At 47.6% G+C, this 13,470-nt stretch overlaps 14 non-coding genes across 14 annotated transcripts; all 14 read right to left on the reverse strand.

The window, feature by feature from the left end:
• Positions 1 to 1,288: 1,288 nt before the first annotated feature.
• On the reverse strand, positions 1,289 to 1,361 carry TRNAM-CAU (transfer RNA methionine (anticodon CAU)). The gene has a single exon. It is a non-coding gene; the product is annotated as a tRNA-Met (tRNA).
• Positions 1,362 to 1,994: 633 nt separating this feature from the next.
• On the reverse strand, positions 1,995 to 2,067 carry TRNAM-CAU (transfer RNA methionine (anticodon CAU)). Its single transcript has one exon. It is a non-coding gene; the product is annotated as a tRNA-Met (tRNA).
• A 638-nt stretch (positions 2,068 to 2,705) lies between these two features.
• On the reverse strand, positions 2,706 to 2,778 carry TRNAM-CAU (transfer RNA methionine (anticodon CAU)). The gene has a single exon. It is a non-coding gene; the product is annotated as a tRNA-Met (tRNA).
• A 1,346-nt stretch (positions 2,779 to 4,124) lies between these two features.
• TRNAM-CAU (transfer RNA methionine (anticodon CAU)) lies at positions 4,125 to 4,197 on the reverse strand. The gene has a single exon. It is a non-coding gene; the product is annotated as a tRNA-Met (tRNA).
• Positions 4,198 to 4,833: 636 nt separating this feature from the next.
• TRNAM-CAU (transfer RNA methionine (anticodon CAU)) lies at positions 4,834 to 4,906 on the reverse strand. Its single transcript has one exon. It is a non-coding gene; the product is annotated as a tRNA-Met (tRNA).
• Positions 4,907 to 6,015: 1,109 nt separating this feature from the next.
• TRNAM-CAU (transfer RNA methionine (anticodon CAU)) lies at positions 6,016 to 6,088 on the reverse strand. The gene has a single exon. It is a non-coding gene; the product is annotated as a tRNA-Met (tRNA).
• Positions 6,089 to 7,672: 1,584 nt separating this feature from the next.
• On the reverse strand, positions 7,673 to 7,745 carry TRNAM-CAU (transfer RNA methionine (anticodon CAU)). The gene has a single exon. It is a non-coding gene; the product is annotated as a tRNA-Met (tRNA).
• A 636-nt stretch (positions 7,746 to 8,381) lies between these two features.
• TRNAM-CAU (transfer RNA methionine (anticodon CAU)) lies at positions 8,382 to 8,454 on the reverse strand. The gene has a single exon. It is a non-coding gene; the product is annotated as a tRNA-Met (tRNA).
• Positions 8,455 to 8,618: 164 nt separating this feature from the next.
• On the reverse strand, positions 8,619 to 8,691 carry TRNAM-CAU (transfer RNA methionine (anticodon CAU)). Its single transcript has one exon. It is a non-coding gene; the product is annotated as a tRNA-Met (tRNA).
• Positions 8,692 to 8,853: 162 nt separating this feature from the next.
• TRNAM-CAU (transfer RNA methionine (anticodon CAU)) lies at positions 8,854 to 8,926 on the reverse strand. The gene has a single exon. It is a non-coding gene; the product is annotated as a tRNA-Met (tRNA).
• A 1,346-nt stretch (positions 8,927 to 10,272) lies between these two features.
• TRNAM-CAU (transfer RNA methionine (anticodon CAU)) lies at positions 10,273 to 10,345 on the reverse strand. The gene has a single exon. It is a non-coding gene; the product is annotated as a tRNA-Met (tRNA).
• Positions 10,346 to 11,211: 866 nt separating this feature from the next.
• Positions 11,212 to 11,284, reverse strand: TRNAM-CAU (transfer RNA methionine (anticodon CAU)). Its single transcript has one exon. It is a non-coding gene; the product is annotated as a tRNA-Met (tRNA).
• Positions 11,285 to 11,923: 639 nt separating this feature from the next.
• On the reverse strand, positions 11,924 to 11,996 carry TRNAM-CAU (transfer RNA methionine (anticodon CAU)). The gene has a single exon. It is a non-coding gene; the product is annotated as a tRNA-Met (tRNA).
• Positions 11,997 to 13,103: 1,107 nt separating this feature from the next.
• TRNAM-CAU (transfer RNA methionine (anticodon CAU)) lies at positions 13,104 to 13,176 on the reverse strand. The gene has a single exon. It is a non-coding gene; the product is annotated as a tRNA-Met (tRNA).
• Between the last annotated feature and the right edge of the window lie 294 nt (positions 13,177 to 13,470).

Below are 13,470 nucleotides of genomic sequence, written 5' to 3' on the forward strand. Positions count from 1 at the left end.
GAAAAAGGAAGAAAACCAACAACAGTCATTCATTACTGCTCCAGACAGCGCAACCCTCACGACCCAATTAAACTCTCATAAGCAAACAAAAAATCTGCTCCAACTTTGCCCCGGGTGAAGATTGAACTCACGACCGTCAGTATATGAGACTGACGCGCTGCCTACTGCACTACCGAGGCGGACAGGGGTCACTGGGAAACACAACCGTTATCAATAGTTTCCACAAATTAAAGGTGGAAAAAATAAGAAAACCGAGCAACAGTCATTCATTACTGCTCCAGACAGTGCACCCCTCATGACCTAATTAAACTCTCATAAGCAAACAAAACATCTGCACCGCCTTTGCCCCAGGTGAGGATTGAACTCGCGACCTTCAGATTATGACACTGACGCGCTGCCTACTGCGCTATCGAGGCGGACAGGTGTCACTGGGAAACACAACCGGTATCATTAGTTCCCACAAATAAAGGTCCAAAAAGAAAACCGAGCAACAGTCATTCATTACTGCTCCAGACAGCGCACTTCTCACGACCTAAATAAACTCTCAGAAGCAAACAAAAAAAAACTGCACCACCTTTGCCCCGGGTGAGGACTGAACTCACGACCTTCAGATTATGAGACTAACGTACTGCCTACTGCGCTACCGAGGCGTACAGGTGTCACTGGGAAACGCAACCGGGATCATTAGTTCCCACAAATTAAAGGTCGAAAAAGTAAGAAAACCGAGCCACAGTCATTCATTACTGCTCCAGACAGCGCACCCCTCACGACCTAATTAAACTCTCATTAGCAAACAAAAAAACTGCACCACCTTTGCCCCTGGTGAGGATTGAACTCACGACCTTCACAATATGAGACTGACGCGCTGCCTACTGCGCTACCGAGGCGGACAGGGGTCACTGGGAAACAGAACCGTTATCGATAGTTTCCACAAATTAAAGGTGGAAAAAATAAGAAAACCGAGCAACAGTCATTCATTACTCCTCCAGACAGTGCACCCCTCATGACCTAAGTAACCTCTCATAAGCAAACAAAACATCTTCACCGCCTTTGCCCCGGGTGAGGATTGAACTCACGACCTTCAGATTATGAGATTGACGTGCTGCCTACTGCGCTACCGAGGCGGACAGGTGTCACTGGGAAACACAACCGGTATCATTAGTTCCCAGAAGTGTAAGGTTGAAAAGGTAAGAAAACCGAGCAACAGTCATTCATTACTGTTCCAGACACTGCACCCCTCACGACCTAAATAAACTCTCATAAGTAAACAAGAAAACGGCACCACCTTTGCCACGGGTGAGGATTGAACTCACGACCTTCAGATTATGAGACTGACGCACTGCCTACTGCGCTACCGAGGCGGACAGGTGTCACTTCGAAACGCAACAGGTATCATTAGTTCTCAGATGTGTAAGGTGGAAAAGGTAAGAAAACCGAGCAACAGTCATTCATTACTGCTCCAGACACCGCACCCCTCACGACTAAATAAACTATCATAAGTAAACAAGAAAACGGCACCACCTTTGCCACGGGTGAGAACTGAACTCACGACCTTCAGATTATGAGACTGACGTGCTGCCTACTGCGCTACCGAGGCGGACAGGTGTCACTGGGAAACACAACCGGTATCATTTGTTCCCACAAATTAAAGTTCGAAAAAGAAAACCGAGCAACAGTCATTCATTACTGCTCCAGGCAGCGCACTTCTCACGACCTAATTAATTTCTCATAAGCAAACAAAACATCTGCACCGCCTTTGCCCCGGGTGAGGATTGAACTCGCGACCTTCAGATTATGACACTGACGCGCTGCCTACTGCGCTATCGGGTCGGACAGGTGTCACTGGGAAACGCAACCAGGATCATTAGTTCCCACAAATTAAAGGTCGAAAAAGTAAGAAAACCAAGCAACAGTCATTCATTACTGCTCCAGACAGCGCACCCCTCACGACCTAATTATACTCTCACAAGCAAACAAAAAAACTGCACCGCCTTTGCCCCGGGTGAGGATTGAACTCACGACCTTCAAATTATGAGACTGACGCGCTACCTACTGCGCTACCGAGGCGGATTGGGGTCACAGGGAAACGCAACCGGTATCATTAGTTCCCCGAAGTGTAAGGTCGAAAAGGTAAGAAAACCGAGCAACAGTCATTCATTACTGCTCCAGACACTGCACCCCTCACGACCTAAATAAACTCTCATAAGTAAACAAGAAAATGGCACCACCTTTGCCACGGGTGAGGATTGAACTCACGACCTTCGGAATATGAGACTGACGCGCTGCCTACTGCGCCACCGAGGCGGACAGGGGTCACTGGGAAACACAACCGTTATCGATAGTTTCCACAAATTGAAGGTGGAAAAAATAAGAAAACCGAGCAAGAGTCATTCATTACTGCTCCAGACAGTGCACCCCTCATGACCTAATTAAACTCTCATAAGCAAACAAAACATCTGCACTGGCTTTGCCCCGGGTGAGGATTGAACTCGCGACCTGCAGATTATGACACTGACGCGCTGCCTACTGCGCTATCGAGGCGGACAGGTGTCACTGGGAAACGCAACCAGGATCATTAGTTCCCACCAATTAAAGGTCGAAAAAGTAAGAAAACCGAGCAACAGTCATTCATTACTGCTCCAGACAGCGCACCCTTCACGACCTAATTAAACTCTCACAAGCAAACAAAAAAACTGCACCGCCTTTGCCCCGGGTGAGGATTGAACTCACGACCTTCAGATTATGAGACTGACGCGCTACCTACTGCGCTACCGAGGCGGATTGGGGTCACTGGGAAACGCAACCGGTATCATTAGTTCCCAGAAGTGTAAGGTCGAAAAGGTAAGAAAACCGAACAAGAGTCATTCATTACTGCTCCAGACACTGCGCATCTCACGACCTAAATAAACTCTCATAAGTGAACAAGAAAACGGCACCACCTTTGCCACGGGTGAGGATTGAACTCACGACCTTCAGATTATGAGACTGACGCGCTGCCTACTGCGCTACTGAGGCGGACAGGTGTCACTTCAAAACGCAAAGGTATCATTAGTTCTCAGATGTGTAAGGTGGAAAAGGTAAGAAAACCGAGCAACAGTCATTCATTACTGCTCCAGACACCGCACCCCTCACGAATAAATAAACTATCATAAGTAAACAAGAAAACGGCACCACCTTTGCCACAGGTGAGGATTGCACTCACGACCTTCAGATTATGACACTGACGCGTTGCCTACTGCGCTCTCGAGGGGGACAGGTGTCACTGGGAAACGCAACCAGGATCATTAGTTCCCACAAATTAAAGGTCGAAAAAGTAAGAAAACCGAGCAACAGTCCTTTATTACTGCTCCAGACAGCGCACTTCTCACGACCTAATTAAACTCTCAGAAGCAAACCAAAAAACTGCACCGCCTTTCCCCGGGTGAGGATTGAACTCACGACCTTCAGGTTATGAGACTGACGCACTACCTACGGCGCTACCGAGGCGGACAGATGTCACTGGGAAACACAACCGGTATCGATAGTTCCCACAAATTAAAGGTCGAAAAAATAAGAAAACCGAGCAACAGTCATTCATTACTGCTCCAGACAGCGCACCCCTCACGACCTAATTAATCTCTCATTAGCAAACAAAACACTGCAGCAGCTTTGCCCCTGGTGAGGATTGAACTCACGACCTTCACATTATGAGACTGACGCGCTTCCTACTGCGCTACCGAGGCGGACAGAGGTCACTGGGAAACACAACCGTTATCGATAGTTTCCACAATATAAAGGTGGAAAAAAATGAGAAAACCGAGCAACAGTCATTCAATACTGCTCCAGACAGTGCACTCCTCATGACCTAATTAAACTCTCATAAGCAAACAAAACATCTGCACCGCCTTTGCCCCGGGTGAGGATTGAACTCGCGACCTTCAGATTATGACACTGACGCGCTGCCTACTGCGCTATCGGGTCGGACAGGTGTCACTGGGAAACGCAACCAGGATCATTAGTTCCCACAAATTAAAGGTCGAAAAAGTAAGAAAACCAAGCAACAGTCATTCATTACTGCTCCAGACAGCGCACCCCTCACGACCTAATTATACTCTCACAAGCAAACAAAAAAACTGCACCGCCTTTGCCCCGGGTGAGGATTGAACTCACGACCTTCAAATTATGAGACTGACGCGCTACCTACTGCGCTACCGAGGCGGATTGGGGTCACAGGGAAACGCAACCGGTATCATTAGTTCCCCGAAGTGTAAGGTCGAAAAGGTAAGAAAACCGAGCAACAGTCATTCATTACTGCTCCAGACACTGCACCCCTCACGACCTAAATAAACTCTCATAAGTAAACAAGAAAATGGCACCACCTTTGCCACGGGTGAGGATTGAACTCACGACCTTCGGAATATGAGACTGACGCGCTGCCTACTGTGCTGCCGAGGCGGACAGGTGTCACTTCGAAACGCAACAGGTATCATTAGTTCTCAGATGTGTAAGGTGGAAAAGGTAAGAAAACCAAGCAACAGTCATTCATTACTGCTCCATACACCGCACCCCTCAGGACTAAATAAACTATCATAAGTAAACAAGAAAACGGCACCACCTTTGCCCCTGGTCAGGACTCAACTCACGACCTTCAGATTATGAGACTGACGTACTGCCTACTGCGCTACCGAGGCGTACAGGTGTCACTGGGAAATGTAACCGGTATCATTAGTTCCCGCAAATGAAAGGTCGAAACAGGAAGAAAACCAAGCAACAGTCATTCATTACTGCTCCAGACAGCGCACCCCTCACACCCTAATTATTCTCTCATAAGCAAACAAAAAACTGCACCGCCTTTGCCCCGGGTGAGGATTGAACTCACGACCTTCAGGTTATGAGACTGACGCGCTACCTACGGCGCTACCGAGGCGGACAGATGTCACTGGGAAACACAACCGATATCGATAGTTCCCACAAATTAAAGGTCGAAAAAATAAGAAAACCGAGCAACAGTCATTCATTACTGCTCCAAACAGCGCACCCCTCACGACCTAATTAAACTCTCACAAGCAAACAAAAAATCTGTCCCTCCTTTGCCCCGGTTGTGGATTGAACTGACGACCTTCAGTTTATGAGACTGACGTACTGCCTACTGCGCTACCGAGGCGTACAGGTGTCACTGGGAAACGCAACCGGGATTTTTAGTTCCAACAAATTAAAGGTCGAAAAAGTAAGAAAACCGAGAACAGTCATTCATTACTGCTCCAGACAGCGCAACCCTCACGACCCAATTAAACTCTAATAGGCAAAAAAACATCTGCTCCAACTTTGCCCCGGGTGAAGATTGAAGTCACGACCTTCAGTATATGAGACGGACACGCTACCTACTGCGCTACCGAGGCGGACAGATGTCACTGGAAAACACAACCGGTATCGATAGTTCCCACAAATAAAGGTCGAAAAAATAAAGAAACCAAGCAACAGTCATTCATTACTGCTCCAGACAGTGCGCCCCTCATGACCTAATTAAACTCTCATAAGGAAACAAAACATCTGCACCGCCTTTGCCCCGGGTGAGGATTGAACTCGCGACCTTCAGATTATGACGCTGACGCGCTGCCTACTGCGCTATCGAGGCGGACAGGTGTCACTGGGAGACGCAACCAGGATCATTAGTTCCCACAAATTAAAGGTCCAAAAAGTAAGAAAACCGAGCAACAGTCATTCATTACTTCTCCAGACAGCGCACCCCTCACGACCTAATTAAACTCTCACAAGCAAACAAAAAAACTGCACCGCCTTTGCCCCGGGTGAGGATTGAACTCACGAACTTCAGATTATGATACTGACGCGCTACCTACTGCGCTACCGAGGAGGAATTGGGTCACTGGGAAACGCAACCGGTATCATTAGTTCCCAGAAGTGTAAGGTCGAAAAGGTAAGAAAACCGAGCAAGAGTCATTCATTACTGCTCCAGACACTGCACCCCTCACGACCTAAATAAACTCTCATAAGTAAACAAGAAAACGGCACCACCTTTGCCACGGGTGAGGATTGAACTCACGACCTTCAGATTATGAGACTGACGCGCTGCCTACTGCGCTACCGAGGCGGACAGGTGTCACTTCGAAACGCAAAGGTATCATTAGTTCTCAGATGTGTAAGGTGGAAAAGGTAAGAAAACCGAGCAACAGTCATTCATTACTGCTCCAGAAACCGCACCCCTCACGACTAAATAAACTATCATAAGTAAACAAGAAAACGGCACCACCTTTGCCACAGGTGAGGATTGAACTAACGACCTTCAGATTATGAGACTGACGCGCTGCCTACTGCGCTAGCGAGGCAGGCAGCGGTAACTGGGAGATGCAACCGGTGTCATTAGTTCCCACAAATTGAAGGTCGAAAAAATAAGAAAACCAAGCAACAGTCATTCATTACTGCTCCAGAGAGCGCACCCCTCACGACCTAATTAAACTCTCATAAGCAAACAAAACATCTGCACCGCCTTTGCCCCGGGTGAGGATTGAACTCGCGACCTTCAGATTATGACACTGACGCGCTGCCTACTGCGCTCTCGAGGGGGATAGGTGTCACTGGGAAACGCAACCAGGATCATTAGTTCCCACCAATTAAAGGTCGAAAAAGTAAGAAAACCGAGCAACAGTCATTCATTACTGCTCCAGACAGCGCACCCCTCACGACCTAATTAAACTCTCATAAGCAAACAAAAAAACTGCACCGCGTTTGCCCCGGGTGAGGATTGATTTCACGACCTTCAGGTTATGAGACGAGACTGACGCGCTACCTACGGCGCTACCGAGGCGGACAGATGTCACTGGGAAACACAACCGGTATCGATAGTTCCCACAAAAAAAGGTCAAAAAAATAAGAGAACCGAGCAACAGTCATTCATTACTGCTCCAGACAGCGCACCCCTCACGACCAAATTAAACTCTCATTAGCAAACAAAAAACTGCAGCACCTTTGCCCCTGGTGAGGATTGAACTCACGACCTTCACATTATGAGACTGACGCGCTGCCTACTGCGCTACCGAGACGGACAGGGGTCATTGGGAAACACAACCGTTATCGATAGTTTCCACAAATTAAAGGTGGAAAAATGGGAAAACTGAGCAACAGTCCTTCATTACTGCTCCAGACAGTGCACTCCTCATGACCTAATTAAACTCTCATAAGCAAACAAAACATCTGCACCGCCTTTGCCCCGGGTGAGGATTGAACTCGCGACCTTCAGATTATGACACTGACGCGCTGCCTACTGCGCTATCGAGTCGGACAGGTGTCACTGGGAAACGCAACCAGAATCATTAGTTCCCAGAAATTAAAGGTCGAAAAAGTAAGAAAACCGAGCAACAGTCATTCATTACTGCTCCAGACAGCGCACCCCTCACGACTTAATTAAACTCTCACAAGCAAACAAAAAAACTGCACCGCCTTTGCCCCGGGTGAGGATTCAACTCACGACCTTCAGATTATGAGACTGATGTACTGCCTACTGCGCTACCGAGGCGTACAGGTGTCACTGGGAAATGCAACCGGGATTTTTAGTTCCCACAAATTAAAGGTCGAAAAAGTAAGAAAACCGAGAACAGTCATTCATTACTGCTCCAGACAGCGCAACCCTCACGACCCAACTAAACTCTCGTAAGCAAAAAACCATCTGCTCCAACTTTGCCCCGGGTGAAGATTGAACTCACGACCTTCAGTATATGAGATTGACGCGCTACCTACTGCGCTACCGAGGCGGACAGATGTCACTGGAAAACACAACCGGTATCGATAGTTCCCACAATTAAAGGTCGAAAAAATAAGAAAACCGAGCAACAGTCATTCATTACTGCTCAACACAGCGCACCCCTCACGACCTAATTAAACTCTCATTAGCAAACAAAAAACTGCAGCACCTTTGCCCCTGGTGAGGATTGAACTCATGACCTTCACATTATCAGACTGACGCGCTGCCTACTGCGCTACCGAGGCGGACAGGGGTCACTGGGAAACACAACCGTTATCGATAGTTTCCACAAATTAAAGGTGGAAAAAATAAAGAAACCGAGCAACAGTCATTCATTACTGCTCCAGACAGTGCGCCCCTCATGACCTAATTAAACTCTCAAAGGCAAACAAAACATCTGCACCGCCTTTTCCCCGGGTGAGGATTGAACTCGCGACATTCAGATTATGACGCTGACGCGCTGCCTACTGCGCTATCGAGGCGGACAGGTGTCACTTGGAAACGCAACCAGGATCATTAGTTCCCACAAATTAAAGGTCGGAAAAGTAAGAAAACCGAGCAACAGTCATTCATTACTGCTCCAGACAGCGCACCCCTAACGACCTAATTAAACTCTCACAAGCAAACAAAAAAACTGCACTGCCTTTGCCCCGGGTGAGGATTGACCTCACGACCTTCAGATTATGAGACTGACGCGCTACCTACTGCGCTACCGAGGCGGATTGGGGTCACTGGGAAACGCAACCGGTATCATTAGTTCCCAGAAGTGTAAGGTCGAAAAAGTAAGAAAACCGAGCAAGAGTCATTAATTACTGCTCCAGACACTGCACCCCTCACGACCTAAATAAACTCTCATAAGTAAACAAGAAAACGGCACCACCTTTGCCACGGGTGAGTATTGAACTCACGACCATCAGATTATGAGACTGACGCGCTGCCTACTGCGCTACCGAGGCGGACAGGTGTCACTTCTAAACGCAAAGGTATCATTAGTTCTCAGATGTGTAAGGTGGAAAAGGTAAGAAAACCGAGCAACAGTCATTCATTACTGCTCCAGAAACCGCACCCCTCACGACTAAATAAACTATCATAAGTAAACAAGAAAACGGCACCACCTTTGCCACGGGTGAGGATTGAACTCACGACCTTCAGATTATGAGACTGACGCGCTGCCTACTGCGCTACCGAGGCAGGCAGCGGTAACTGGGAGACGCAACCGGTGTCATTAGTTCCCACAAATTGAAGGTCGAAAAAATAAGAAAACCAAGCAACAGTCATTCATTACTGCTCCAGACAGCGCACCCCTCACGACCTAATTAAACTCTCATTAGGAAACAAAAAACTGCACCACCTTTGCCCCTGGGGAGGATTGAACTCATGACCTTCAGGTTATGAGACGTACGCGCTGCCTACTGCGCTACCGAGGCGGACAGGGGTCACTGGGAAACACAACCGTTATCGATAGTTTCCACAAATTAAAGGTGAAAAAAAAAGAAAACCGAGCAACAGTCATTCATTACTGCTCCAGACAGTGACCCCCTCATGACCTAATTAAACTCTCATAAGCAAACAAAACATCAGCACCGCCTTTGCCCCGGGTGAGGATTGAACTCGCGACCTTCAGATTATGACACTGACGCGCTGCCTACTGCGCTCTCGAGGGGGATAGGTGTCACTGGGAAACGCAATCAGGATCATTAGTTCCCACAAATTAAAGGTCGAAAAAGTAAGAAAACCGAGCAACAGTCATTCATTACTGCTCCAGACAGCGCACCCCTCACGACCTAATAAACTCTCATAAGCAAACAAAAAAACTGCACCGCCTTTGCCCCGGGTGAGGATTGATTTCACGACCTTCAGGTTATGAGACTGACGCGCTACCTAGGGCGCTACCGAGGCGGAAAGATGTCACTGGGAAACACAACCGGTATCGATAGTTCCCACAAATTAAAGGTCGAAAAAATAAGAAAACCGAGCAACAGTCATTCATTACTGCTCCAGACAGCGCACCCCTCACGACCTAATCAAACTCTCATTAGCAAACAAAAAACTGCAGCACCTTTGCCCCTGGTGAGGATTGAACTCACGACCTTCACATTATGAGACTGACGCGCTGCCTACTGCGCTACCGAGGCGGACAGGGGGTCACTGGGAAACACAACCATTATCGATAGTTTCCACAAATTAAAGGTGGAAAAAATGAGAAAACCGAGCAACAGTCATTCTTTACTGCTCCAGACAGTGCACTCCTCATGACCTAATTAAACTCTCATAAGCAAACAAAACATCTGCACCGCCTTTGCCCCGGTTGTGGATTGAACTCGCGACTTTCAGATTATGAGACTGACGCGCTGCTTACTGCGCTATCGAGTCTGACAGGTGTCACTGGGAAACGCAACCAGGATCATTAGTTCCCACAAATTAAAGGTCGAAAAAGTAAGAAAACCGAGCAACAGTCATTTATTACTGCTCCAGACAGCGCACCCCTCACGACCTAAATAAACTCTCATAAGTAAACAAGAAAACGGCACCACCTTTGCCACGGGTGAGGATTGAACTCACGACCTTCAGATTATGAGACTGACGCGCTGCCTACTGCGCTATCGAGGCGGACAGGTGTCACTTCGAAACGCAACAGGTATCATTAGTTCTCAGATGTGTAAGGTGGAAAAGGTAAGAAAACCGAGCAACAGTCATTTATTACTGCTCCATACACCGCACCCCTCACGACTAAATAAACTATCATAAGTAAACAAGAAAACGGCACCACCTTTGCCACGGGTGAAGATTGAACTCACGACCTTCAGATTATGTGACTGACGTGCTGCCTACTGCGCTACCGAGGCGGACAGGTGTCACTGGGAAACACAACCGGTATCATTAGTTCCCACAAACTAAAGTTCTAAAAAGAAAATCGAGCAACAGTCATTCATTACTGCTCCAGACAGCGCACTTCTCACGACCTCATTAAACTCTCAAAAGCAAACAAAAAAACTGCAACACCTTTTCCCCGGGTAAGGATAGAACTCACGACTTTCAAATTTTAAGGCTGACGCTCTGCCTACCGCGCTACCAACGCGGACAGGTGTCACTGGGAAAAAAACGGTATCATTGGTTCCCAGAAAATAAAGGTCGAAAAAGTAAGAAAACCAAGCAACAGTCATTCATTACTGCTCCAGGCAGCGCACCCCTCACGACCTAATTAAACTCCCAAAAGCAAACAAAAAAACTGCACTACCTTTGCCCCTGGTGAGGACTGAACTCACGACCTTCAGATTATGAGACTGACGTACTGCCTACTGCGCTACCGAGGCGTACAGGTGTCACTGGGAAACGCAACCGGTATCATTATTTCCCGCAAATGAAAGGTCGAAAAAGGAAGAAAACCAAGCAACAGTCATTCATTACTGCTCCAGACAGCGCACCCCTTACGACCTAATTATTCTCTCATAAGCAAACAAAAAACTGCACCGCTTTGCCCCGGGTGAGGTTCGAACTCACGACCTTCAGATTATGAGACTGACGCGCTGCCTACTGCGCTACCGAGGCGGACAGTTGTCACTGGGAAACGCAACCAGGATCATTAGTTCCCACAAAAAAATAAAGGTCGAAAAAGTAAGAAAACCGAGAACATTCATTCATTACTGCTCCAGACAGCGCAACCCTCACGACCCAATTAAACTCTCATAAGCAAACAAAAATCTGCTCCAACTTTGCCCAGGGTGAAGATTGAACTGACGATCTTCAGTATATGAGACTGACGCGCTACCTACTGCGCTACCGAGGCGGACAGATGTCACTGGGAAACACAACCGGTATCGATAGTTCCCACAAATAAAAGGTCGAAAAAATAAGAAAACCGAGCAACAGTCATTCATTACTGCTCCACACAGCGCACCCCTAACGAACTAATTAAACTCTCACAAGCAAACAAAAAATCTGTACCTCCTTTGCCCCGGTTGTGGATTGAACTCACGACCTTCAGATTATGAGACAGACGCGCTGCCTACTGCGCTATCAAGGCGGACAGGTGTCACTGGGAGACGCAACCGGTGTCATTAGTTCCCACAAATTGGAGGTCAAAAAAATAACAAAACTAAGCAACAGTCATTCATTACTGCTCCAGACAGCGCACCCCTTACGACCTAATTAAACTCTCATAAGTAAACAAGAAAACGGCACCACCTTTGCCACGGGTGAGGATTGAACTCACGACCTTCAGAATATGAGACTGACGCGCTGCCGACTGCGCTACCGAGGCGGACAGGTGTCACTTCGAAACGCAAAGGTATCATTAGTTCTCAGATGTGTAAGGTGGAAAAGGTACGAGAACCGAGCAACAGTCATTCATTACTGCTCCAGACACCGCACCCCTCACGATTAAATAAACTATCTTAAGTAAACAAGAAAACGGCACCACCTTTGCCACGGGTGAGGATTGAACTCACGACCTTCAGATTATGACACTGACGCGCTGCCTACTGCGCTCTCGAGGGGGACAGGTGTCACTGGGAAACGCAACCACGATCATTAGTTCCCACAAATTAAAGGTTGAAAAAGTGAGAAAACCGAGCAACAGTCATTCATTACTGCTCCAGACAGCGCACCCCTCACGACCTAATTAAACTCTCATCAGCAAACAAAAAAACTGCACCGACTTTGCCCCGGGTGAGGATTGAACTCACGACCTTCAGGTTATGAGACTGACGCGCTACCTACGGCGCTACCGAAGCGGACAGATGTCCCTGGGAAACACAACCGGTATCGATAGTTCCCACAAATTAAAGGTCGAAAAAATAAGAAAACCGAGCAACAGTCATTCATTACTGCTCCATACAGCGCACCCCTCACGACCTAATTAATCTCTCATTAGGAAACAAAAAACTGCAGCACCTTTGCTCCTGGTGAGGATTGAACTCACGACCTTCACATTATGAGACTGACGCGCTGCCTACTGCGCTACCGAGGCGGACAGGGGTCACTGGGAAACACAACCGTTATCGATAGTTTTCACAATATAAATGTGGAAAAGATGATAAAACCGAGCAACAGTCATTCAATACTGCTCCAGACAGTGCACTCCTCATGACCTAATTAAACTCTCATAAGCAAACAAAACATCTGCACCGCCTTTGCCCCGGGTGAGGATTGAACTCGCGTCCTTCAGATTTTGACACTGACGCGCTGCCTACTGCGCTATCGAGTCGGACAGGTGTCACTGGGAAACGCAACAAATTCATTAGTTCCCGCAAATTAAAGGTCGAAAAAGTAAGAAAACCGAGCAACAGTCATTCATTACTGCTCCAGACAGCGCACTCCTCACGACCTAATTAAACTCTCACAAGCAAACAAAAAACTGCACCGCCTTTGCCCCGGGTGAGGATTGAACTCACGACCTTCAGATTATGAGACTGACGCGCTACCTACTGCGCTACCGAGGCGGATTGGGGGTCACTGGGAAACGCAACCGGTATCATTAGTTCCCAGAAGTGTAAGGTCGAAAAGGTAAGAAAACCGAGCAACAGTCATTCATTACTGCTCCAGACACTGCACCCCTCACGACCTAAATAAACTCTCATAAGTAAACAAGAAAACGGCACCACCTTTGCCACGGGTGAGGATTGAACTCACGACCTTCAGATTATGAGACTGACGCTCTGCCTACCGCGCTACCGACGTGGACAGGTGTCACTGGGAAAAAAATGGTATCATTAGTTCCCACAAAATAAAGGTCG

The sequence above is a fragment of the Rhipicephalus microplus genome, chromosome 3, assembly GCF_043290135.1.
Source record: "Rhipicephalus microplus isolate Deutch F79 chromosome 3, USDA_Rmic, whole genome shotgun sequence".
Classification (NCBI taxonomy): Eukaryota; Metazoa; Arthropoda; class Arachnida; order Ixodida; family Ixodidae; genus Rhipicephalus; species Rhipicephalus microplus.